We start from the raw sequence: 27,276 nt of genomic DNA, 5'->3' as shown, positions 1-27,276 counted from the left end.
TAATTTCCATGTGCCAGACACACTGCTGACAATCTAAAGATAAATAGGACACACTGCTTGTCTTGAAACAAAGACAGATATGTAAACATCTATGCATATAAAAGCATGCCAATTTCGACTCTAAATTGTGTCAACATCTGGGATTTAGACATTTCTCAAAATATCTTTCATACTAGTAAAAAAAAATCAGAATTATTTGAATGAGTAAACAATGACTGTCTCTGGAATGCTGAGGATCAGCAACCAGGCACGTGGGGTGGGAAATAAAATAATTTTTCATTTCATATCCTTTCATTCATCTGGATTACTTTTACTATGTTCTTGTCATTTTTAGTGAAAAATGTGAGTACAAAAAGATTTTTACAAAAAATGCAAAAAAAAAAAAACCCTATAATAATGCGGTTGCTTTTTACAGAATCATATCCATCTTCCACATTAATTCCAACCAGATCTAGAGGTCTAATATTATGGAGAAATATATCTCTAGGAAAATTAGTATGTTTGTAGATATTGTATGTAATATCTGTACACATTGGAAAACAAGCCAGAAATGCATGCATACCTGGACCAATGGGAAGAAAATCCTATCTTTCCCATTCTTGCATAAACATAGTGTGTCTTAGGCACATTGGAGTTCTCTAGTGAGGACCCAGGGCCTCAGGGCATTAGCAGCAACCCAACCTGGACACTTGGAGGGACTGGTGTTCAGTAGCAGTGCTCAGGGGCAGCTTGCTGAGAAGACTCAGGTGGTGGTGTGGAAAGAGCTCATAGCTTCTGAGGAAAATGTGTTCACCAAATAGGATCATAACAATAAAGAAAAATTCAACAAAGCCACACAGTAGCAGATGAAATGTGATTCAGAGAAATGCTCTTCATTAAAGTTAACATTATCCTTATTTGTATCCCACAATCCATAGGACCTTGCATTTAATATATGAAGCATGGATTTACTATATAAAGGTAGCTAAAGAGATTTAGACAAATAATAGAGGTAATACTCGCTATAATAGAGAATTATTCAAGATATAGAAGGTTTTACACACATGTATGCACACAAGTGGCCAAGTGTGGGCCATAAATACCTGTACATTTATGTCTTAAATTATTCTTGCATTTTCCCAAAATGCACATTTTTCAAAGGGAATACGTCCTCTTTACCTGTGGAAAGACTACTAGAAAATTAAAATTGTTTTAAAAATGTGGCCCATGTCAAGTCATAATGACTTCACCTGTAATAAAAGCTTTATTAATATGGATGAGTTAAAAATGATCAAGTTAATCGGTTTGAGACATGATGAAAATCTATCAGAGCAGAAAAAGAACTAAAAATCTACGTCTTCAAAAGCCAAGAACAATTAAATTCTCTCAAGGAAAATGTCCAAGGGAATTTCACGATTGCAGGCAAGTGATGATGAAGAGACTCAAAGATATCACTCAGTTAATTCCCTGCCACAGCAAGATTGCTTCTTGTGATGAGTGTGGAGCTCCAAATATACCTTCTTTTCCAAGAATGAATGTTACTAAAGGGATAAAAATCTTTTGTTTCCTATGATCTCCATGGTGGTTAACAGAGGACAATTGTTTTGCAGTGTGCCTTGTGGGATTTTTGTACATAAGTTATAGCATTATTTCTAAAATTGTTAAGACCCATTAGCGGATTTTGCAATCGGTTTGGTGTTGCAATATGTTTGTAAGGAAATAGACTAGACTATAGGATGATACGTGATATTAAAGGTACCTCTTACTCAGGAAGGGTGACTTGTAAAATACTTGTTTTATTTCTGTGCATTTGTCCTGGAGCACATCGTTAAAAGTGTATATTAGAGTACATCATGGAGAAAAAGAAGTTTCAATGCACTGAATAAAATGAGTGAGACTCACATTCTCACTTTCTTCCCAAACAGGAATTTCTACATGCTCAACATAATAGAAGGAGGTGGTTGTAGGTTTCATTGAGTTCCCCAAAGAGATTTGTTGAAGTTCTAACACCTGATACCTTGGGATGTGACCTTACTTTGAATAGGTTGAAGATGTGTATAATGAAGTTGAAATGGGAAGAGTTCCCATATCTTTCTTGCAGAGCATGCAACAGGGGTGTGGCTGGCTTCTTGGGTGCCCCCCGCAGCTCAAACCCTTAGGGGGAACATGCAGATGGGCAGGTTGTGGGAAATGTGGGCTCCAACCCCATAGCAGCAACTAGGGATGAGTGTTTACAGCTCCCCAAATCCCAGTGGGTGTGTGTTAGAATGCGCCCTTTCAGTTTATCCTCAGGCGGCTGAGTTAATCAGCTCAATTAGACCCTCTGCCTTATGGCAAGGACAGAGGGCTTTTTGTATCCTAGGGTTCTTGTCCTGGTGTATCAGAAATATCGGATAACACGTGGGCTTGGAGAATGAGTAAAAGGTTTTATCCAGTGGTGAAAGTAGCTCTCGGCAGATGGATGGGAGCCAGAAGGGAGATGGAGTGGAAAAGTGGTCTTCCCCTGGAGTTGGGCCACTCAGCGGACTGTCCTCCCACCACCCCCAGCTGAATTCCACGTCATTCACATCATTTCGCGATTAATGGCTTACCAGAGTCTGTTGGTGTGTGCTTCTGCTGGTGTATTCCTCTCAACGTCCGGTCGTTTGTGTGTGACCACTAGGGTCTCGGGGTTTCTATAGGCACGGGATGGGGGCGTGGAGGGCCAGAGTGGTCTTGGGAAATGCAACATTTGGGCATGAAAACAGGAGTGCCTATTCTCCCTTAGGTCCGTGGGCACGGGCCAGAGCATGGAGCCCTCCCCAGGGACCGCACCCTTTGCCCCCAAGCACTTCCCTGCACCCCCTCCCATATCAAAGTTACAATGAAGTCATACTAGAGTAGAGTGGGACCTAATGTAATATGATTAGTGTGTTTCCAAAGAAGAGGAGAAAAGACGCGGAGACAGACACAGCCGGAAGACAGTCATATGAAGACGGAGGCAGAGATTGTAATGATGCTGCCACAAATCATGTAACATATGGGGTTACCAGAAGCCAGAAGAAGCAAAGAAAGATTCTTCTGTAAAGGATCTGGAGAGAAAACAGTCCTGCCATTGCCTTCATTTTAAACTTTTCGTCTCCAGAACTGTGAAAGGATAAATTTCTGTTACTTTAAGATACCTGGTTTGTGGTATTTGTTAAGGCAGCCTAGCAAACTAATCCAGAGGGAAATCTGGAGAAGCAAAGAGTGAGGAGAAGATATGGAAGTTAAGAGAAAGTAGCACCTGGTGCTGTGAAAATTTGGACACACCACCACATAACTTACCTTACTATATCTCAAATTTTAATTAAACTGTGCCCATATATATAAATATCTTAAAAGAAAATTTCTTATGAAAGCAAGTTAAACATTTGTTTTCTACATTCAGTGCAATACGGAGATAGTAGAAATAGGAGATCTCAAGCCACAGAGCATACAGGTAAGGAACCAGCAGAACCATTTCTGAGATCTGCAGACTCTCACAGAATGCATGGTTCTTGATTTGGCTGAGTTCAAGTGAATTAGAGATGCATATCTGAGCATCAAGTGGTCCCTAAGTGAATTAGTATGTCCTGCATTAGTGTTAATGGTGTATTTCTGGTACCCATAGCAGCCAGTTCTGTCATAGGCTCTAAAAAAGAATTGCTGATTGCTGAATGAATGAGTCTGCAATAACCACAGCAGGAGGAATGGAATAAGTGGCTTGCAAATTCTCTATCTAGTGAAAAAATTTAAAAAGTAATATACTATGATTTTGTGTGCAAACATGGTTTCCGGCCTTTCATAAAATGCTAGAATGAACAGTGACCTAGCTATTGTGATGTGAGAGTCATTAAAAGACTTTCACTCCCCAACATTAACCTCATTTACAGACAGTGTCTAACATCTCAGTGTCATTCATTTTTTTCCCAAGACATTGCTGCTTTAAAATAATCACAGCTGAATTCCAAATGAATCTGGTGCTGAGAAAAAAATAGAAATTAAATTTTAAAATAAAATTGATTTTTTGACAAGGAGCAATGAGAACGAGAAAAGAAGTCATAATGTTCACCTACCAGTTCAGAACATACCCAGTGAGAATTACCATGACATTTGAGGATGTGACCAGTGCCCCTAGTTAGTACTTAGAAACAGTCTTTTCCTGGGTGGATATGCAAATTGACATATGTTTTCAATCAAGCAAATACCCATTAAATATTGAATAAAATTTAAAATACAAAAGCATTATTTGAAAATAATTTTATAGCATGCTTCTCCACAAAATGATGGCATATTTTTTAACATTATGCAAATATCTTTGCAAGAAACTTAATGTGATGGTGCCTCATTTCAAATATACTTATCTTCACAAAGGATACCTCTTGCTAATAATTGTCTAAACCAGCTTCAGTTTGTAGTATGTACATCTCTGTTTGCTTCAAGATAGTAATTCTAAATTGTGTCTCATCTCAATTTTCTTATAGCATTTTCCTCAATGTATTTTAGCTTTGTATCTCAATATCTTCAGATAATTATTTTCAAACTATGTAATGAGAATTAGGTTCATATTTTATTATAACAGAGTTTGAAACATATTAAATGTTCAATCAATTGAAATATAGTATGCCTAATGCTGAGAGATCTGTGTTGCAGGGTATAATGATTACTTAATGTTTTACCAATCTAGAAGGAGAGGGAAAACATGCAAAAAATCTCGAGAAATACGATATATTATGTAATTAAGGACTAAATTGTGTGGCTGGTACAGATTATAATAACTATAGTAGTTCAAGAGAGAAATTGATCAACAAAGATGAAAATATCCTAAGGAACATTTTAGGGAAGATACAAAATGAGAGTCTATCACTAGTGACTAAAGATGAATTAACAATCTTCCTTTCCTCTGGGAATACTGGGAAAATAATACAATGAGAGCTTGTATGGCACAGAAATGAAAAGGATGGTGGTAATCCTGGAGCATGTTATAACAATGGCATGAATGCCTGGCTGAGATTTATTCTGACGGAGCCCTGGGAATCCAGGGGAATACCCAAGAAGGCCTCAGGAGGGAGTGGGCATGGGACACACAGGTGAGATCACGTTAAAGAAAATCCAGTGCACTTGCAACTTTTCCCAAACCAGCATGTAATAATCTATAATAAAGCAGAAGGTGAAGAAAAATCATAAGTTCAAAGTGAGAGGAAAATATTTGCTCTTTAAAGACAGAGCAAGCTGCAGATTACTTCAGATTATCAACACTATGTCCCAGCAACAGGCTTCCTTTCAGCTAAAAACTGCAAAGAGTTTATCTATTTTTGAAGACTCTTCTTTATCAGATGTTGCTTAGCCAAAGGAAGAAAACTGGTGCAAAGATAAAAGGGTCTTCATTCTTTCTCATTTTTAACTGAATTTTGACATGTATAGGAAATGAGTTTAAACAAATATTTAAGTTGATGGGCATCGCAATTACATGGTTTTGAGCTTTCCAGATTACATGAATATTTTAAATTAACACATGTACTCAGAAAATATGTACATCTATCATGTATCAAAAATGTTTCCTAAAAAGAAATAGTGTAATAATCCAATAAAATTTGGCTTAGTGTTCTGCTAACTGTTGCCATCCATAGAAACTGACTTCATTAATGAAGAGACTGTATATACTAGTAGGTTGAAAAATTAGGAGTTGAAGTGCAGAAGCAGGCAGGATAGCATGACATATCAGCTTCATGTTGCCAATGATGTCAGAGGCTTTTTCTACCATTTTCTTCCACCATCTTTAGCCTGTGGCTTTCTTTTCACCTTGCTTCATGAGAAGATATTACTGCTAGAACGCCTGCCATTATATCAGCATTTCAAACAGGAAAAAATGAGAAGTAGGAGGAGGCATGGCATAAAGATAAGGGCAAGTGCCAACTGTATGAAGAAGATAATTTCTAACTTTCCTCTGAGTTCTGTGAGTCTAATGGCATTATAGTCCTAAGGCAACAGAAAGGGTGCTTTAATATTAATATAAAGCAATCATAACATCCTTCTATATTCAGCAATATGATAAAGATATAAGCATTTTGTTAGAAGAAAATGTAGAGAATATATATTTGTACAAGTTAGTATTTTTATTTTTTTTAATTTTTTTATTATACTTTAAGTTCTAGGGTACATGTGCATAATGTGCAGGTTTCTTACATATGTATACTTGTGCCACGTTGGTGTGCTGCACCCATCAACACGTCAGCACCCATCAACTCGTCATCTACATCAGGTATAACTCCCAATGCAATCCCTCCCCCCTCCCCGCTCCCCACCATAGGCCCCGGTGTGTGATGTTCCCCTTCCCGAGTCCAAGTGATCTCATTGATCAGTTCCCACCTATGAGTGAGAACATGCGGTGTTTGGTTTTCTGTTCTTGCGATAGTTTGCTGAGAATGATGGTTTCCAGCTCCATCCATGTCCCTACAAAGGACACAAACTCATCCTTTTTTATGGCTGCATAGTATTCCATGGTGTATATGTGCCACATTTTCTTAATCCAATCTGTCACTGATGGACATTTGTGTTGATTCCAAGTCTTTGCCATTGTGAATAGTGCCGCAAGAAACATACGTGTGCATGTGTCTTTATAGCAGCATGATTTATAATCCTTTGGGTATATACCCAGTAATGGGATGGCTGGGTCATATGGTACATCTAGTTCTAGATCCTTGAGGAATCGCCATACTGTTTTCCATAATGGTTGAACTAGTTTACAATCCCACCAACAGTGTAAAAGTGTTCCTATTTCTCCACATCCTCTCCAGCACCTGTTGTTTCCTGACTTTTTAATGATTGCCATTCTAACTGGTGTGAGATGGTATCTCATTGTGGTTTTGATTTGCATTTCTCTGATGGCCAGTGATGATGAGCATTTTTTCATGTGTCTGTTGGCTGTATGAATGTCTTCTTTTGAGAAATGTCTGTTCATATCTTTTGCCCACTTTTTGATGGGGTTGTTTGTTTTTTTCTTGTAAATTTGTTTGAGTTCTTTGTAGGTTCTGGATATTAGCCCTTTGTCAGATGAGTAGATTGCAAAAATTTTCTCCCATTCTGTAGGTTGCCTGTTCACTCTGATGGTAGTTTCTTTTGCTGTGCAGAAGCTCTTTAGTTTAATTAGATCCCATTTGTCAATTTTGGCTTTTGTTGTCGTTGCTTTTGGTGTTTTAGACATGAAGTCCTTGCACATGCCTATGTCCTGAATGGTATTACCTAGGTTTTCTTCTAGGGTTTTTATGCTATTAGGTCTAACATTTAAGTCTCTAATCCATCTTGAATTAATTTTCGTATAAGGAGTAAAGAAAGGATCCAGTTTCAGCTTTCTACTTATGGCTAGCCAATTTTCCCAGCAACATTTATTAAATAGGGAATCCTTTCCCCATTTCTTGTTTCTCTCAGGTTTATCAAAGATCAGATGGCTGTAGATGTGTGGTATTATTTCTGAGGACTCTGTTCTGTTCCATTGGTCTATATCTCTGTTTTGGTACCAGTACCATGCTGTTTTGGTTACTGTAGCCTTGGAGTATAGTTTGAAGTCAGGTAGCGTGATGCCTCCAGCTTTGTTCTGTTGACTTAGGATTGTCTTGGAGATGCAGGCTCTTTTTTGGTTCCATATGAACTTTAAAGCAGTTTTTTCCAATTCTGTGAAGAAACTCATTGGTAGCTTGATGGGGATGGCATTGAATCTATAAATTACCTTGGGCACTATGGCCATTTTCACGATATTGATTCTTCCTATCCATGAGCATGGTATGTTCTTCCATTTGTTTATGTCCTCTTTTATTTCACTGAGCAGTGGTTTGTGGTTCACCTTGAAGAGCTCCTTTACACCCCTTGTAAGTTGGATTCCTAGGTATTTTATTCTCTTTGAAGCAATTGTGAATGGAAGTTCATTCATGCTTTGGCTCTCTGTTTGTCTGTTACTGGTGTATAAGAATGCTTGTGATTTTTGCACATTAATTTTGTATCCTGAGACTTTGCTGAAGTTTCTTATGAGCTTAAGGAGATTTTGGGCTGAGACAATGGGGTTTTCTAAATATACAATCATGTCATCTGCGAACAGGGACAATTTGACTTCTTATTTTCCTAACTGAATACCCTTGATTTCTTTCTCTTGCCTGATTGCCCTAGCCAGAACTTCCAACACTATGTTGAATAGGAGTGGTGAGAGAGGGCATCCCTGTCTTGTGCAAGTTTTCAAAGGGAATTTTTCCAGTTTTTGCCCATTCAGTATGATATTGGCTGTGGGTGTGTCATAAATAGCTCTTATGATTTTGAGATACGTTCCATCAGTACCGAATTTATTGAGCATTTTTAGCATGAAGGGCTGTTGAATTTTGTCAAAAGCCTTTTCTGCATCTATTGAGATAATCATCTGGTTTTTGTCTTTGGTTCTGTTTATATGATGGATTACGTTTATTGATTTGTGAATGTTGAACCAGCCTTGCGTCCCAGAGATGAAGCCCACTTGATCATGGTGGGTAAGCTTTTTGATGTGCTGCTGGATCCGGTTTGCCAGTATTTTATTGAAGATTTTTGCATGGATATTCATCAGGAATATTGGTCTAAAATTCTCTTTTTTTGCTATGTCTCTGCCAGGCTTTGGTATCAGGATGATGTTGGCCTCATAAAATGAGTTAGGGAGGATTCCCTCTTTTTCTATTGATTGGAATAGTTTCAGAAGGAATGGTACCAGCTCCTCTTTGTACCTCTGGTAGAATTCAGCTGTGAATCCATCTGGTCCTGGACTTTTTTTGGTTGGTAGGCTATTAATTATTGCCTCAATTTCAGAGCCCGCTATTGATCTATTCAGGGATTCAGCTTCTTCCTGGTTTAGTCTTGGGAGAGTGTAAGTGTCCAGGAAATTATCCATTTCTTCTAGATTTTCAGTTAATTTGCGTAGAGGTGTTTATAGTATTCTCTGATGGTAGTTTGTATTTCTGTGGGGTCGGTGGTGATATCCCCTTTATCATTTTTTATTGCGTCTATTTGATTCCTCTCTCTTTTCTTCTTTATTAATCTTGCTAGCAGTCTATCAATTTTGTTGATCTTTTCAAAAAACCAACTCCTGGATTCATTGATTTTTTGGAGGGTTTTTTGTGTCTCTATCTCCTTCAGTTCTGCTCTGATCTTAGTTATTTCTTGCCTTCTGCTAGCTTTGGAATGTGTTTGCTCTTGCTTCTCTAGTTCTTTTAATTGTGATGTTAGAGTGTCAATTTTAGATCTTTCCTGCTTTCTCTTGTGGGCATTTAGTGCTATAAATTCCCCTCTACACACTGCTTTAAATGTGTCCCAGAGATTCTGGTATGTTGTATCTTTGTTCTCATTGGTTTCAAAGAACATCTTTATTTCTGCCTTCATTTCGTTGTGTACCCAGTAGTCATTCAGGAGCAGGTTATTCAGTTTCCATGTAGTTGAGCGGTTTTGATTGAGTTTCTTAGTCCTGAGTTCTAGTTTGATTGCACTGTGGTCTGAGAGACAGTTTGTTATAATTTCTGTTCTTGTACATTTGCTGAGGAGTGCTTTACTTCCAACTATGTGGTCAATTTTGGAATAAGTGTGATGTGGTGCTGAGTAGAATGTATATTCTGTTGATTTGGAGTGGAGAGTTCTATAGATGTGTATTAGGTCTGCTTGCTGCAGAGTTGAGTTCAATTCCTGGATATCCTTGTTAACTTTCTGTCTCATTGATCTGTCTAATGTTGACAGTGGGGTGTTGAAGTCTCCCATTATTATTGTATGGGGGTCTAAGTCTCTTTATAAGTCTCTAAGGACTTGCTTTATGAATCTGGGTGCTCCTGTATTGGGTGCATATATATTTAGGATAGTTATCTCTTCCTGTTGAATTGATCCCTTTACCATTATGTAATGGCCTTCTTTTTCTCTTTTGATCTTTGATGGTTTAAAGTCTGTTTTATCAGAGACTAGTATTGCAACCCCTGCTTTTTTTGTTCTCCATTTGCTTGGTAGATCTTCCTCAATCCCTTTATTTTGAGCCCTTGTATGTCTCTGCGTGTGAGATGGGTCTCCTGAATGCAGCAGACTGATGGGTCTTGACTCTTTATCCAGTTTGCTAGTCTGTGTCTTTTAATTGGAGCATTTAGTCCATTTACATTTAAGGTTAATATTGTTATGTGTGAACTTGATCATGCCATTATGATATTAACTGGTTATTTTGCTCGTTAGTTGATGCAGTTTCTTCCTAGCCTCGATGGTCTTTACATTTTGGCATGTTTTTGCAACGGCTGGTACCAGTTGTTCCTTTCCATGTTTAGTGCTTCCTTCAGGGTCTCTTGTAAGGCAGGCCTAGTGGTGACTAAATCTCTAAGCATTTGCTTGTCTGTAAAGGATTTTATTTCTCCTTCACTTATGAAACTTAGTTTGGCTGGATATGAAATTCTAGGTTTAAAATTCTTTTCTTTAAGAATGTTGAATATTGGCCCCCACTCTCTTCTGGCTTGTAGAGTTTCTGCTGAGAGATCTGCTGTTAGTCTGATGGGCTTCCCTTTGTGGGTAACCCGACCTTTCTCTCTGGCTGCCCTTAAGATTTTTTCCTTCATTTCAACTTTGGTGAATCTGGCAATTATGTGTCTTGGAGTTGCTCTTCTCGAGGAGTATCTTTGTGGCGTTCTCTGTATTTCCTGAATTTGAATGTTGGCCTGCCCTACTAGGTTGGGGAAGTTCTCCTGGATGATATCCTGAAGAGTGTTTTCCAACTTGGTTCCATTTTCCCCCTAACTTTCAGGCACCCCAATCAGCTGTAGATTTGGTCTTTTACATAATCCCATACTTCTTGCAGGCTTTGATCATTTCTTTTTCTTCTTTTTTCTTTAGATTTCTCCTCTCGCTTCATTTCATTCATTTGATCCTCAATCGCTGATACTCTTTCTTCCAGTTGATCGAGTCGGTTACTGAATCTTGTGCATTTGTCACGTATTTCTCATGTCATGGTTTTCATCTCTCTCCATTTGTTTATGGCCTTCTCTGCATTAATTATTCTGGTTATCAATTCTTCCACTCTTTTTTCACGATTTTTAGTTTCTCTGTGCTGGGGACATAATTCCTCCTTTAGCTGTGAGAAGTTTGATGGACTGAAGCCTTCTTCTCTCATCTTGTCAAAGTCATTCTCCATCCAGCTTTGATCCGTTGCTGGCGATGAGCTGTTTTCCTTTGGAGGGTGAGATGCGCTCTCATTTTTTGAATTTCCAGCTTTTCTGCCCTGCTTTTTCCCCGTCTTTGTGGTTTTATCTGCCTCTGGTCTTTGATGATGGTGACGTACTGATGGTGTTTTGGTGTGGGTGTCCTTCCTGTTTGTTAGTTTTCCTTCTAACAGTCAGGACCGTCAGCTGTAGGTCTGTTGGATATTGCTTGAGGTCCACTCCAGACCCTGTTTGCCTGGGTATCAGCAGCAGAGGCTGCAGAAGATAGAATACTGCTGAACAGCGAGTGTACCTGTCTGATTCTTGCTTTGGAAGCTTCCTCTCAGGGGTGTACTCCACCGTGTGAGGTGTAGGGTGTCGGTCTGCCCCTAGTGGAGGATGTCTCCCAGTTAGGCTACTCGGGTCAGGGACCCACTTGAGCAGGCAGCCTGTCCATTCTCAGATCTCAACCTCCATGTTGGGAGATCCACTGCTCTCTTCAAAGCTGTCAGACAGAGTCGCTTGCGTCTGCAGAGGTTTCTGCTGCTTTTTTGTTGTTGTTGTTGTTGTTTAGCTGTGCCCTGTCCCCAGAGGTGGAGTCTACAGAGACTGGCAGGCCTCCTTGAGCTGCTGTGAGCTCCACCCAGTTTGATCTTCCCAGGGCTTTGTTTACCTACTTAAGCCTCAGCAATGGCGGGTCCCCCTCCCCCAGCCTTGCTGCTGCCTTGTGGTTAGATCGCAGACTGCTGTGCTAGCAAGAGGAAGGCTCCGTGGGCGTGGGACCCTACTGGCCAGGTGTGGGATATAATCTCCTGGTGTGCCCGTTTGCTTAAAGCGCAGTATTGGGGTGGGAGTTACCCGATTTTCCAGGTGTTGTGTGTCTCAGTTTGTCTGGCTAGGAAAAGGGATTCCCTTACCCCTTGTGCTTCCCAGGTGAGGCGATGCCTCGCCCTGCTTCAGCTCTCGCTGGTTGGGCTGCAACAGCTGACCAGCACTGATTGTCTGGCACTCCCCAGTGAGATGAACCTAGTACCTCAGGTGATAATGCAGAAATCACCTGTCTTCTGTGTCGCTGGTGCTGGGAGCTATAGACTGGAGCTGTTCCTATTCGGCCATCTTGCTCCGCCCCCACTCGTTAGTATTTTTAAAAGTGTGAATTATATCACAATTATCATTGCAATGAACATCTATAAAGTGTTTTATCTGACACAAGCAGTAGGCAAAATACTACATTAATTTTCTCATATAAATATCTTATTTAGAGCAGGAGACAAGTATTGTGATTATACCTAAATACAAATAGGAAAGCTGAGGTTTAAAAAACCTTTCTCATATCACCAAGCCATAAATAAGAAGAACAGAATTTGAATGACTCCTCTGACAACAAATGCATTTAATTCAACACATATTACAAAATAATTCTTAAATAAAAATTATTAAGTGCTTTCTTGCAACTTCAATAGTGGGGATGGGCAGAGAAAGAAGTCTGCATGCAGCTAGAATCTCTATCAGTGCCCATTAGAGAATAGTATTCTTTTTTATGTATAGTGGATTCAGTGAGAAACTAAAACATGGCTGCTAATTACCACACCAATTTAACAAAGAACAAAATATTTTCTGTAATAGATCCTATAGCAACCAAACTTAAACTTCAGAAATTCTCTTTAACAACCATTTCCCTTTTCCCAAATCGCCAAAGGAAGCTTGGAAACATCTCTATTAAGAAATGTCAAGAGGCTTCATAGTGATTGAATCTTGAGCTCACCAAATAAAAGAAAACACAGCTATTTAGTTAATGAGAACTTTTTAAAAACATTGATAAAAATGAACATGTGGCTTAAAAAGAATGAAAGGAGAATTCCATTTGTCTTATGACAAGCTATGACTTATAAGTTATGATATCTTCTTATTTTAAATATAATCTTATGTGAGGATTAAACTATTCCATTAGTGAATAAGATTAGCTCTTTGATATTAACCCGTGGACATCACTTTCATCATTTTCATTTCATTTCATAATTATAGAGCCATGTAATCTTTTTATTGCACTCTCAATTAAATATTTCCCCTTCCATCAGACACTATTGGAAAAAAAGGAAGACCAAATAAAAAGATGGAAAAAGCAACCAAGACATTTCAATGGGAAAGACTAAATTAGAAAAGAGAAAGAAAACTTGTAGAGAAAGAAAGGATATACAGCAAGACAAAGACAGGAAGGGAGAGATGAAGGAAGGAAGGAAAAGAGAAAGAGATGTAGAGGAGGAAAAGGAAGAGAAAAAAAGAGTGGGAGAGAAGGGAGGAGGAGGGGAAGACTGGAGGAAGGGAGGAGAAAAGGACAGGAGATTTAAAATCAATAGAAAATATACAATTTAAAAGCAGAATACACTAAAGAGAAGATTCCACACGCTATCAGAATTTATCTCTGTCTTGTTCATGTTTCTTCCTTAGCTATCCACATGAACTACAAAGATTAGATATATCTGGTGTAAAAGTGGTAGAGAAAACAAAATAAAGCAAAGGAATTGTATAAGTCTGTTTTGATACTACTGATAAAGAAATACCCGAGACTGGGCAATTTATAAAAGAAAGAGGTTTATTTAGACTTTCACTTCCATATGGCTGGGGAAGCCTCACAATCATGGAAGAAGGCAAGGAGGAGCAAGTCATGTCTTACATGGAAGGCAACAGGCAAAGAGAGCTTGTGCAGTGAAATTCCACTGTATAAAACCATCAGATCTCATGAGACTTATTCACTATCACAAGAACAGCATGGGAAAGACTTGTCCCATGATTCAATTACCTCCCACAGGGTCCCTCCACAACATGTGGGAATTCAAGGTGAGATTTAGGTGGGGACAGAGCCAAACTCTATCATTCTGCCCATGGTCACTCCCAAATCTCACATCCTCACATTTAAAAAACAGTCATGTCATGCCTTCTCAATAGTCCCCCAAAGTCTTAACTCATTTCAGCATTAACTCAACAGTTCACAGTCCATAGTCTCATCTGAGACAAGTCAAGTCCCTTTCACCTATGAGCCTGTAAAATCAAAAGGTTCATTACTTTTTAGATACAGTAGGGGTACAGGCATTGGGTAAACACAGCCATTTCAAATGAGAGAGATTGGCCAAAACAAAGAGGCTATAGGCACCATGAAAGTCCAAAATCCAGTGGGTCAGTCAAATCTTAAAGCTCCAAAATAATCTCCTTTGACTCCATGTCTCACATCCAGGTCACGCAAATGCAAAAGGTGGATTCCTGTGGTCTTGGGCAGCTCCAACCCTGTGGCTTTGCAGGGCATAACCTTCCTCCCAGCTGCTTTCATGGGTTGGTGTCAAGTGTGTCCAGCTTTTCCCAGCTCATGGAGCAAGTTGTCAGTGGATCTACCATTCTGTGGTCTGGAGGATGGTGGCCCTCTTCTCACAATTCCACTAGGCAGTGCCCTAGTAGGGACTCTGTGTGGGAGCTCTGACCCAACATTTCCCTTCTGCACTGCCCTAGTAGAGGTTCTCCATGAGCACCTCGCCCTTGGAGCAAACATGACTGGACATCTAGGCATTTCCATACATCTTCTGAAATCTAGGTGAAGGTTCTCAAACCTCAATTCTTGACTGCTGTATACTCACAGGCTCAACACCCCCTGGGAGCTGCCAAGGATTGGGGCTTGCACCCTCTGAGGCCAGGGCCTGAGCTCTATCTTGGCCCCTTTCAGCCATGGCTGGAGTGACTCAAATGCAGGGCATTAAGTCCCTAGGCTGCATACAGCATGAGGGCCCTGGGCCCAGACTGTGAAACCACTTTTACCTCCTAGGCCTGTGGGCCTGTAATGGGAGTGGCTGTCACAAAGGTCTCTGACATCCCCTGAAGATATTTTCCTCATTGTCTTGGGGATTAACATTCTGCTCCTTGTAACTTAAGCAAATTTCTGCAGCAGGCTTTAATTTCTTCTCAGAAAATGGGATTTTCTTTTCTATTGCATTGTCAGGCTGCAGATTTTCTGAGCTTTTATGTTCTGTTTCCCTTATAAAATGGAATGCTTTTAACAGCACCCAAGTCACATCTTGAATGCTTTGCCGCTTAGAAATTTCTTCTACCAGATACCCTAAATCACCTCTTAAGTTCAAAGTTGTACATATCTCTAGGCCAGGGGGAAAATGCCACCAGTCTCTTTGCTAAAACATAACAAGAGTCACCTTTGCTCTAGTTCCCAAAAAGTCCCTCATCTCCATCTGAGACCACCTCAGTCTGGACCTTAATGTCCATATAATTATCAGCATTTTGATCAAAGTCATCCAAACTTTCTCACATTTTTCTGTTTTCTGAGACCTCCAAACTGTTTCAGTGTCTGCGTGTTACCCAGTTCCAAAATTGCTTCCACACTTTTGGGTATCTTTTCAGCAGCACCTCACTCTACTGGTACCAATTTACTGTATTAGTCCATTTTCATGCTCCTGATAAAGACATATCAGAGACTGGGAAATTTACAAAGGAAATGGGTTTAATTGGACTTACAGTTCCACCTGGCTGAGGAAGCCTCACAATCATGATTGAAGGCAAAGAAGAGCAAGTCACATCTTACGTAGATGGCAGCAGGCAAAGAGAGAGAGCTTGTACAGGGGAATTCCTCTTTTTAAAATCATCAGATCTCATGAGACTTATTCACCTTTATAAGAACAGCACAGGAAAGTTGCCCCATGATTCAATGACTTCCCACCAGGTCCCTCCCACAACACATGGGAATTCAAGATGATATTTGGGTGGGGACACAGCCAAACCATTTCAGGAATGTATGACTGATGATAAGCTTCTTATGGTTTTGAAATAATCCCTTTATGCCACTGGATTAGTAACATAATCTCTGTGGACCTAACTCCTATGGACAATAGTTTCCTCCTGTATTAGATGAGAACATTGGAATGAATAAATGTAAACACTGCTTGTGGCTTTTAGAATTTGAGTTACTTCTAATCTCTCTCTTTCAGAAAATCCTTACAGGAAAATAGACATATTCTTGTGAAATTCTTAATTTTTGGATGCCTATGATATCCTACTTTATTCCTATTGTTTGTTTAATTTGTTTATTTTCCCATGTTGCTCTCTCTACATGTTTGACTGGGAGTCTTCTGGTTAAGTATGTTACATTAACTATATTAGTCTGTTCTCATACTGTTAATAATGATATACCAGAGACTAGGTAATTTATTTATTTATTTAAAGAGATTCAATTGACTCACAGTTCCACATGGGTGGGGAGGCCTCATAATCATGGCAGAAGGTAAATGAGGAGCAAAGTCACTTCTTACATGGTGGCAGGCAAGAGAACGTGTGCAGGGGAACTTCCCATTACAAAATAATCAGGTCTCATGAGACTTACTCACTATCACAAGAGCAGCATAGAAAAGACCTGAAACTGATTCAATTACCTCCCACCCTGTCCCTCCTACCATGGGTGGTGATTTTGGGAGCTACAATTCAAGATAGATTTGGGTGGCACAAAACCAAACCATACCATTCACCCACCATGACTGACGGGGCACAAATTCAGCTTCCACATTCTTCCTCCTAGAGTCCTGCATCCCCTGAGTTTATGCTGCCTGTATGAAGCGTCCTACCCCTGAAGACTTCTCTCCTCAACTGGACATTCTTAGGCCAATTTTATTCTCATAGATTTCTGCTCTTCAGCAGTAATTAATGACTGATGTCATATAATCCAATAATTTCAACAGCAAAAAGGCTTTTGCAAACTTAAATTGGCATAATATGGACGAACCCAGAACTGTACCCTTCTTGGAAGACGTTGGGATTCTTATATCAAAAAAAATTGAGCATGCAATTGAGAGTGAGGGGGTAGTTTTCTTTTGAAAAAAAATGAAACACAATATTCAGCCATTTTTGGAAGTTAACATTGGATCAGAAAGTGAGAATTTAGAAAGGTGGGAGTGAAGAAAAAAATTATTATTTCCAAATAAGTTTTGATTGACCTAGGTGCAAAACTATGAAGATGGCTTAGGTTATTTCAGGAACAGAGAGAGAGAGAGAGAGAGTGTGTGTGTGTTTTAGGGATGGGTGAAGAGAAGAAAGTTGAGCTGTCCTCATAATATCAAGTCAAGCAAGGATCCTTCCTAGAATAGGGCATAGACACATAAATTTTTCTTTCTTTTGAACTTCCATTTTATGACAGTTTTTATACAGCACATACACTGTAAGTTCTTACTAAGTATTATTGCCCTCTATGAACAATACTTTTATGTTAGGACTGAATTCAGGGTGAGGCTGTCCCAATATCACTATCCTCATCCCTGTGAAGAGAGTGAGTGTCATTGGTGAATCCCAACTGTGCTCACCTTTCCAACTATCTTAAAGGGTCATTGGTAACAGAGGCAGGTACTTGTCAACAGGCTGAGGAAGCAGCTGAGTAAAAGGAGATAATGTAGGTGATGTCCTGGGAACATCTCAAAAACAAATGAAGAAGACCTTAATGAGCAATAGGGTCAGTGAGGTCTCTAGTGCATAGAGTACTCACCACAGGTATAGAAATGCTTGGCCCTTCAGGGATACTTAGAATGAACTCATGGAATTGCAGCAAATTTTGGCTGATGTGTAGCAAACATAACAATAATGTTGTTACTTTTGTTAGCATTTTAAAATAAATCATAAATATTTTTAAACACTTTAATATTATTTCAATTTAGTTACATAATAAATAGATGGTAGTTATTATTACTTAAACTTTATTTTAGGTTCAGGGATATATGTGCAGGTTTGTTATATAGGCAAATTGCATATTACAGGAGTTTGACTTACAGATCATTTTGTTACCCAGGTAATAAGCATAGTACCTGATAGGTAGTTTTTTGATCCTCAACTTCCACCTTCCACCCTCAAGTATGCCCTGGTGTCTGTTGTTTCCTTCTTTGTGTCCGCATGTACTCAAAGTTTTGTTCTGAATTATAAGTAAGAACATGTGGATTTAGTTTTCTGTTCCTGTGTCAGTTGGCTTACGATAATGGCCTCCAGCTCCATCCATGTTGCTGAAAAAGACATGCTTTCATTTCTTATGGCTCTCTACTAATTCTTGGTGTATGTATACCACATTTTTTAATCCAGTGTACCATTGATGAGAATTTAGGTTTATTCCATGTCTTTGCCTTTTTGAATACTGCTGCAATGAACATACACATGCATGTGTCTTTATGGTAGAATAGTTTATAGTCCTTTGGGTATATACTCAATAACGGGATTGCTGGGTCAAATGATAATTCTGTTTGAGTTCTTTAAGAAATCACCTAACTATTCTCCATAATGGTCAAGATAATTTACACTCCCACCAACAGTGTATAAATGTTCTCTTTTCTCTGAAACCTCACCAGCATCTGTTATTTTTTGCCTTTTAATAATGGCCATTCTGACTGGTATGAGTTGGTAACTCACTGTGATTTTGATTTGCATTTCTCTAATGATTAGTGACATTGAGCATTTTTTCATATGCTTGTTGCCCACGTGTATGTGTTTTTTAAATTGCTTGTTCATATCCTTTGCCCACTTTTTAATAAATTTTTTTGAGGTATTTGCTTGTAAATTTGCTTAATTTCCTTAAGATTCTGGATATAAGACCTTTGTTGGATGCATAGTTTGCAAAAATTTTCTCCATTCTGAAGGTTGTCTGCTTACTCTGTAGAAGCTAGCTAGTTTAGTTAGGTTTCTAGTTGTCAGTTTTGTTTGTGTGTGGAGGGTGGGGGCTGGGAGACATTAGCTTTTGGCATTTTCATTATGAAATCTTTGCCAGGTCCTATGTCCAGAATGGTATTTCCTAGGTTATCTTCAAGCATTTTTTTTGGTATTAGGTTTTACATTTAATTCTTAATTCCTCTTGAGTTGATTCTTGTATAAGGTGTAAGAAAGGGTTCCACTTTCAGTCTTCTGCCTGTGGCTAGCCAGTTATCCCAGCACCACTTATTGAATAGGGAGTCCTTTCCTCATTGCTTGTTTTTGTAGATTTTGGTGAAAATCAGATGGTTATAGATGTGTGGCCCTCTATTCTGTTTCGTGGGTCTATGTGCTCATTTTCTTATCAATACCATGCTGTTTTGGTTCTGTAGCCTTGTATAGTTTGAAGGTAGACAGTGTGATGCCCCCAGCTTTGTTCTTTGTCCTTAGGATTGAATTGGCTATTTGGATTCCTGTTTGGTTTCATATGAATTTTAAAATAGTTTTTCTTTTCTAGTTTTGTGAAGAATGTCATTGGCAGTGTGAAAGGAATAGCATTGAATCTATAATTGCTTTGAATAGTACAGCCATTTTAACAATGTTGATTCTTCCTATTTATGAGGATGGAATGTTTTTCCATTTGTTTGTGTGATCTCTGATTTCTTTGACCAGTGTTTTTTAATTTATGTTATACAAAATTTTCACCTCCCTGGTTAGCTGGATTCCTAGGTATTTTATACTTTTTGTGGTTATTGTGAATGAGATTGCGTTCTTGATTTGGCTTTCAACTTGGATGTTGTTGATGTCTAGGAATGTTACTGATTTTTGTACATTAATTTTGTATCCTGAATCTCTGCTGAAGTTGTTTATCAGATCAAGCAAGTTTTGAGCAGAAGCTATGGGGATTTCTAGGTATAGAATTATATCATTTGCACACAGGGATAGTTGGACTTCCTCTCTTCCAATTTGGAGCCTTTTATTTTTTTCTGTTAGCTAAGTGCTCTGGCTAGGATTTCCAGTGCTATGTTGAATAATAGCGATGAAAGAGGGCATCGTTTTTTGTGCCAGTTTTCAGTGGGAGTGCTTCTAGCTTTTGCCCACTGAGTATAATGTTGACTGCGAGTTTGTCATAGATGACTCTTATTATTTTGAGGTATGTTCCTTCAATGCCTAGTTTGTTGAGGACTTTTAACATTAAGGGCTGTTGAATTTTATTGAAAGCCTTACTGCATTTATTGAGATAATCCTGTGGTTTTTGATTTTAGTTATGTTTATCACATTGATTGATTTGCGTATGCTGAACAAACATTGCATCCCAGGAATAAAAGTCTACTTGACTGGGGCAAATTAGCTTTTTGATGTGTTGCTGGATTCAGTTTGCTAGTATTCTGTTGATTATTTTTGCATCTGTGTTTATCAAAGATGTTGGCCTGAAGTTTTATTTTTGTGTTGTGTCTCTGCCATGTTTTGGTATCAAAATGATGCTGGCCTCATAGAATGAGTTATCAAGGAGTTCTTCTCAATTTTTTAGAATAATTTCGGCAGGAATGGTACCAACTCTTTATTATACATCAGGTAGAATTCACCTGTGAATCAATGAGATCCCAGGCTTTTTATTATGGATTCAATTTCAGAACTAAATATTGGTCTGTTGAGGGATTCTATCTCTTCCTGCTTCAATCTCAAAATGTTATATGTTTCCAGGAATTTATCTATTTCTTCTAAGTTTCTAGCTTGTGTACATAAAGGTGTTCATAATAGTCTCTGAGGTTTTTTATATTTTTGTGGGGTCAGGGGTAAGATCCCTTTTTATAATTTTGGATTGTGTTTATTTAGATATTCTATCTTCTTTTTTTTTTTTAATTAGTCTAGTTGATGGTCTATCTAATTAATTCTTTCAAAAAAAAACTGGTCCTGGATTCTATGATTTTTTGAATGTTTTTTCATGTCTCAGTTTCCTTCAATTCAGCTCAGATTTTGGTTATTTCTTGTCTTCTGCTAGCCTGGGGTTGGATTTCTCTTGTTTCTAATCCCTCTAATTGTGATGTTAGGTTTTTAATTTAAGGTGTTTGTAACTTTTTGATGTAGGCATTTAGTGCTATAAACTTCCCTTTTAACATTGCTTTGCTGTGTCCCAGAGATTATCATATGTTGTATCTTTTTTTCACATTAGTTTCAAATGCTTTCTTGATTTCTGCCTTATTTTCATTATTTACTCAAAAGTTATTCAGGAGCAGGTTAATTTCCATGTAATTGTATGGTTTTGAGTGATTTTCTTAGCATTGATTACTATTTTTATTGCACTGTGGTATGGTAGCATTGTTGATATGATTTGTTTTCTTTAATTGGCTGATAATTATTTTATGCCTTATTGTGTGTTTAATTTTAGAGTATGTGCCATATGCAAATAAGAAGAATGTGTATTCTGTTGTTTTTTGGTGGAAAGTTATGTAGATGTCTATTAGGTCCATTTAATCACAGATATCTTCAGTAGTTTTCTGCCTTGATGGTCTGTCTAAAATGTTAGTAGGGTATTAAAGTCTGCCTCTATTATTATGTGGATATCTAGGTCTTCTTGTAGGTCTCTAAGAACTTGCTTTATGAATCTGGATGCTCCTGTGATGGTGCACATATATTTAAGATAGTGAGGTTTTGTGGTTTAGCCATTGAGCCATTTACCAATATGTAATTCCCTTCTTTATGATTTTTTATCTTTGTTGGTTTAAAGTCTGTTTTGTCTGAAGTTAGAACAGCAACTCCTGCCTTTTTATGGTTTTGATTTGCTTAGTAAATTTTTGTCCATCCCTTTACTTTGTGCCTATGGGTGTCATTGCATGTGAAATGGATCTCTCAAAGACAGCATACTGTTGAATTTTGCTTCTTTATCTAACTAGCCACTCTGTGTCTTTTAATTGAGACATTTAATCCACTTCCATTTAAGGTTACTATTGAGATGTGTGGGTTTGATCCTGTCATCATGTTGTTCACTAGTTATTATGCTGACATTTTGTGTTGCTGCTTCATAGTGCCACTGGTCTATGTACTTAAGTATGTTTTTGTAGTGGCTGATAGTGGTCTTTCTTTTCCATATTTATTTTTATTTTTTATTATTATTATACTTTAAGTTCTAGGGTACGTGTGCATAAAGTGCAGGTTTGTTACATATGTATACTTGTGCCATGTTTCTGTGCTGCACCCATCAACTCGTCAGCACCCATCAACTCGTCATTTACATCAGGTATAACTCTCAATGCAATCTCTCCCCCTTCCCCCTTCCCATGATAGGCCCTGGTGTGTGATGTTCCCCTTCCCGAGTCCAAGTGATCTCATTGTTCAGTTCTCACCTATGAGTGAGAACATGCGGTGTTTGGTTTTCTGTTCTTGTGACAGTTTGCTAAGAATCATGGTTTCCAGCTGCATCCATGTCCCTACAAAGGACACAAACTCATCCTTTTTTATGGCTGCATAGTATTCCATGGAGTATATGTGCCACATTTTTTTAATTCAGTCTGTCACTGATGGACATTTGGGTTGATTCCAAGTCTTTGCTATTGTGAATAGTGCCGCAATAAACAAAAGTGTGCATATGTCTTTATAGCAGCATAATTTATAATCCTTTGGGTATATACCCAGTAATGGGATGGCTGGGTCATATGGTACATCTAGTTCTAGATCTTTGAGGAATCGCCATACTGTTTTCCATAATGGTTGAACTAGTTTACAATCCCACCAACAGTGTAAAAGTGTTCCTATTTCTCCACATCCTCTCCAGCACCTGTTGTTTCCTGACTTTTTAATGATTGCCATTCTAACTGGTGTGAGATGGTATCTCATTGTGGTTTTGATTTGCATTTCTCTGATGGCCAGTGATGATGAGCATTTTTTCATGTGTCTGTTGGCTGTATGAATGTCTTCTTTTGAGAAATGTCTGTTCATATCCTTTGCCCACTTTTTGATGGGGTTGTTTGTTTTTTTCTTGTAAATTTGTTTGAGTTCTTTGTAGGTTCTGGATATTAGCCCTTTGTCAGATGAGTAGATTGCAAAAATTTTCTCCCATTCTGTAGGTTGCCTGTTCACTCTGATGGTAGTTTCTTTTGCTGTGCAGAAGCTCTTTAGTTTAATTAGATCCCATTTGTCAATTTTGGCTTTTGCTGCAGTTGCTTTTGGTGTTTTAGACATGAAGTCTTTGCCCATGCCTATGTCCTGAATGGTACTACCTAGGTTTTCTTCTAGGGTTTTTATGGTATTAGGTCTAACATTTAAGTCTCTAATCCATCTTGAATTAATTTTCGTATAAGGAGTAAGGAAAGGATCCAGTTTCAGCTTTCTACTTATGGCTAGCCAATTTTCCCAGCACCATTTATTAAATAGGGAATCCTTTCCCCATTTCTTGTTTCTCTCAGGTTTGTCAAAGATCAGATGGCTGTAGATGTGTGGTATTATTTCTGAGGACTCTGTTCTGTCCCATTGGTCTATATCTCTGTTTTGGTACCAGTACCATGCTGTTTTGGTTACTGTAGCCTTGGAGTATTGTTTGAAGTCAGGTAGCGTGATGCCTCCAGCTTTGTTCTGTTGACTTAGGATTGTCTTGGAGATGCAGGCTCTTTTTTGGTTCCATATGAACTTTAAAGCAGTTTTTTCCAATTCTGTGAAGAAACTCATTGGTAGCTTGATGGGGATGGCATTGAATCTATAAATTACCTTGGGCAGTATGGCCATTTTCACGATATTGATTCTTCCTATCCATGAGCATGGTGTCTTCTTCCATTTGTTTGTGTCCTCTTTTATTTCACTGAGCAGTAGTTTGTAGATCTCCTTGAAGAGGTCCTTTACATCCCTTGTAAGATGGATTCCTAGGTATTTTATTCTCTTTGAAGCAATTGTGAATGGAAGTTCATTCATGCTTTGGCTCTCTGTTTGTCTGTTACTGGTGTATAAGAATGCTTGTGATTTTTGCACATTAATTTTGTATCCTGAGACTTTGCTGAAGTTTCTTATGAGCTTAAGGAGATTTTGGGCTGAGACAATGGGGTTTTCTAAATATACAATCATGTCATCTGCGAACAGGGACAATTTGACTTCTTCTTTTCCTAACTGAATACCCTTGATTTCTTTCTCTTGCCTGATTGCCCTAGCCAGAACTTCCAACACTATGTTGAATAGGAGTGGTGAGAGAGGGCATCCCTGTCTTGTGCCAGTTTTCAAAGGGAATTTTTCCAGTATTTGCCCATTCAGTATGATATTGGCTGTGGGTTTGTCATATATAGCTCTTATGATTTTGAGGTACGTTTCATCAATACCGAATTTATTGAGCGTTTTTAGCATGAAGGGCTGTTGAATTTTGTCAAAAGCCTTTTCTGCATCTATTGAGATAATCATGTGGTTTTTGTCTTTGATTCTGTTTATATATTGGAGAGCTAAAGGAGGAATTACGTACCCAGCGCAAAGAAACTAAAAATCTTGAAAAAAAAGTGGAAGAATTGATGGCTAGAGTAATTAATGCAGAGAAGGTCATAAACGAAATGAAAGAGATGAAAACCATGACACGATAAATACATGACAAATGCACAAGCTTCAGTAACTGACTCGATCAACTGGAAGAAAGACTATCAGCGATTGAGGATCAAATGAACAAAATGAAGCGAGAAGAGAAACCAAAAGAAAAAAGAAGAAAAATAAATTAACAAAGCCTGCAAGAAGTATGGGATTATGTAAAAAGACCAAATCTACGTCTGATTGGGGTGCCTGAAAGTGAGGGGGAAAATGGAACCAAGTTGGAAAACACTCCTCAGGATATCATCCAGGAGAACTTCCCCAACCTAGTAGGGCAGGCCAACATTCAAATTCAGGAAATACAGAGAACGCCACAAAGATACTCCTCGAGAAGAGCAACTGCAAGACACATAATTGCCAGATTCACCAAAGTTGAAATGAAGGAAAAAATCTTAAGGGCAGCCAGAGGGAAAGGTCGGGTTACCCACAAAGGGAAGCCCATCAGACTAACAACAGATCTCTCAGCAGAAACTTTACAAGCCAGAAGAGAGTGGGGGCCAATATTCAACATTCTTAAAGAAAAGAATTTTAAACCCAGAATTTCATATCCAGCCAAACTAAGTTTCATAAGTGAAGGAGAAATAAAATCCTTTACAGACAAGCAAATGCTTAGAGATTTAGTCACCACTAGGCCTGCCTTACAAGAGACCCTGAAGGAAGCACTAAACATGGAAAGGAACAACTGGTACCAGCCATTGCAAAAACATGCCAAAATGTAAAGACCATCGAGGCTAGGAAGAAACTGCATCAACTAACGAGCAAAATAACCAGTTAATATCATAATGGCATGATCAAGTTCACACATAACAATATTAACCTTAAATGTAAATGGACTAAATGCTCCAATTAAAAGACACAGACTGGCAAACTGGATAAAGAGTCAAGACCCATCAGTCTGCTGCATTCAGGAGACCCATCTCACACGCAGAGACATACAAGGGCTCAAAATAAAGGGATTGAGGAAGATCTACCAAGCAAATGGAGAACAAAAAAAGCAGGGGTTGCAATACTAGTCTCTGATAAAACAGACTTTAAACCATCAAAGATCAAAAGAGACAAAAAGACCATTACATAATGGTAAAGGGATCAATTCAACAGGAAGAGATAACTATCCTAAATATATATGCACCCAATACAGGAGCACCCAGATTCATAAAGCAGGTCCTTAGAGACTTACAAAGAGACTTAGACTCCCATACAATAATAATGGGAGACTTCAACACTCCACTGTCAACATGAGACAGATCAACGAAGCAGAAAGTTAACAAGGATAGCCAGGACTTGAACTCATCTCTGCAGCAAGCAGACCTAATACACATCTACAGAACTCTCCACCGCAAATCAACAGAATATACATTCTTCTCAGCACCACATCACACTTATTCCAAAATTGACCACATAATTGGAAGTAAAGCACTCCTCAGCAAATGTACAAGAACAGAAATTATAACAAACTGTCTCTCAGACCACAGTGCAATCAAACTAGAACTCAGGACTAAGAAACTCAATCAAAACCGCTCAACTACATGGAAACTGAATAACCTGCTCCTGAATGACTACTGGGTATATAACGTAATGAAGGCAGAAATAAAGATGTTCTTTGAAACCAATGAGAACAAAGATACAACATACCAGAATCTCTGGGACACATTTAAAGCAGTGTGTAGAGGGGAATTTATAGCACTAAATGCCCACAAGAGAAAGCAGGAAAGATCTAAAATTGACACTCTAACATCACAATTAAAAGAACTAGAGAAGCAAGAGCAAACACATTCGAAAGCTAGCAGAAGGCAAGAAATAACTAAGATCAGAGCAGAACTGAAGGAGATAGAGACACAAAAAACCCTCCAAAAAATCAATGAATCCAGGAGTTGGTTTTTTGAAAAGATCAACAAAATTGACAGACCGCTAGCAAGACTAATAAAGAAGAAAAGAGAAGAATCAAATAGACGCAATAAAAAATGATAAAGGGGATATCACCACCGACCCCACAGAAATACAAACTACCATAAGAGAATACTATAAACACCTCTATGCAAATAAACTAGAAAATCTAGAAGAAATGGATAATTTCCTGGACACTTACACTCTTCCAAGACTAAACCAGGAAGAAGTTGAATCCCTGAATAGACCAATAGCAGGCTCTGAAATTGAGGCAATAATTAATAGCCTACCAACCAAAAAAAGTCCAGGACCAGATGGATTCACAGCTGAATTCTACCAGAGGTACAAGGAGGAGCTGGTACCATTCCTTCTGAAACTATTCCAATCAATAGAAAAAGAGGGAATCCTCCCTCACTCATTTTATGAGGCCAACATCATCCTGATACCAAAGTCTGGCAGAGACACAGCAAAAAAAGAGAATTTTAGACCAATATCCCTGATGAACATCGATGCAAAAATCCTCAATAAAATACTGGCAAACCGGATTCAGCAGCACATCAAAAGGTTATCCACCATGTTCAAGTGGGCTTCATCCCTTGGATGCAAGCCTGGTTCAACATTCGCAAATCAATAAACATAATGTTTTCCATATTTAGGTCTCCCTTCAGGATCTCTTGTAGGGCACATCTGGTAGTAACACATTCCCTCAGAATTTGCTTGTCTGAAAAGGATTTTATTTCTCTTTCACTTATGAAACTTAGTTCGGCTGGGTATGAAATATTTTTGAAAATTCTTTCTTTAAGAATGTTGAATGTAGGCCTCAATCTCTTCTGATTTGTAGAGTTTCTATTGACAGGTCTGCTATTAGCCTGACGAGGTTCCCTTTGTAGGTGACCTACCCCTTCTCTCTAGCTGCCTTTAACACTTTTTCTTTCATTTTAACCATGGAGAATCTGATGACTGTGTGTCTTTGGGATGGTCTTGG

The sequence above is a fragment of the Macaca mulatta genome, chromosome 18, assembly GCF_049350105.2.
Source record: "Macaca mulatta isolate MMU2019108-1 chromosome 18, T2T-MMU8v2.0, whole genome shotgun sequence".
Lineage (NCBI taxonomy): Eukaryota > Metazoa > Chordata > Mammalia > Primates > Cercopithecidae > Macaca > Macaca mulatta.
The sequence above is the reverse complement of the archived record's forward strand: the minus strand, read 5'-3'. Positions refer to the sequence as shown.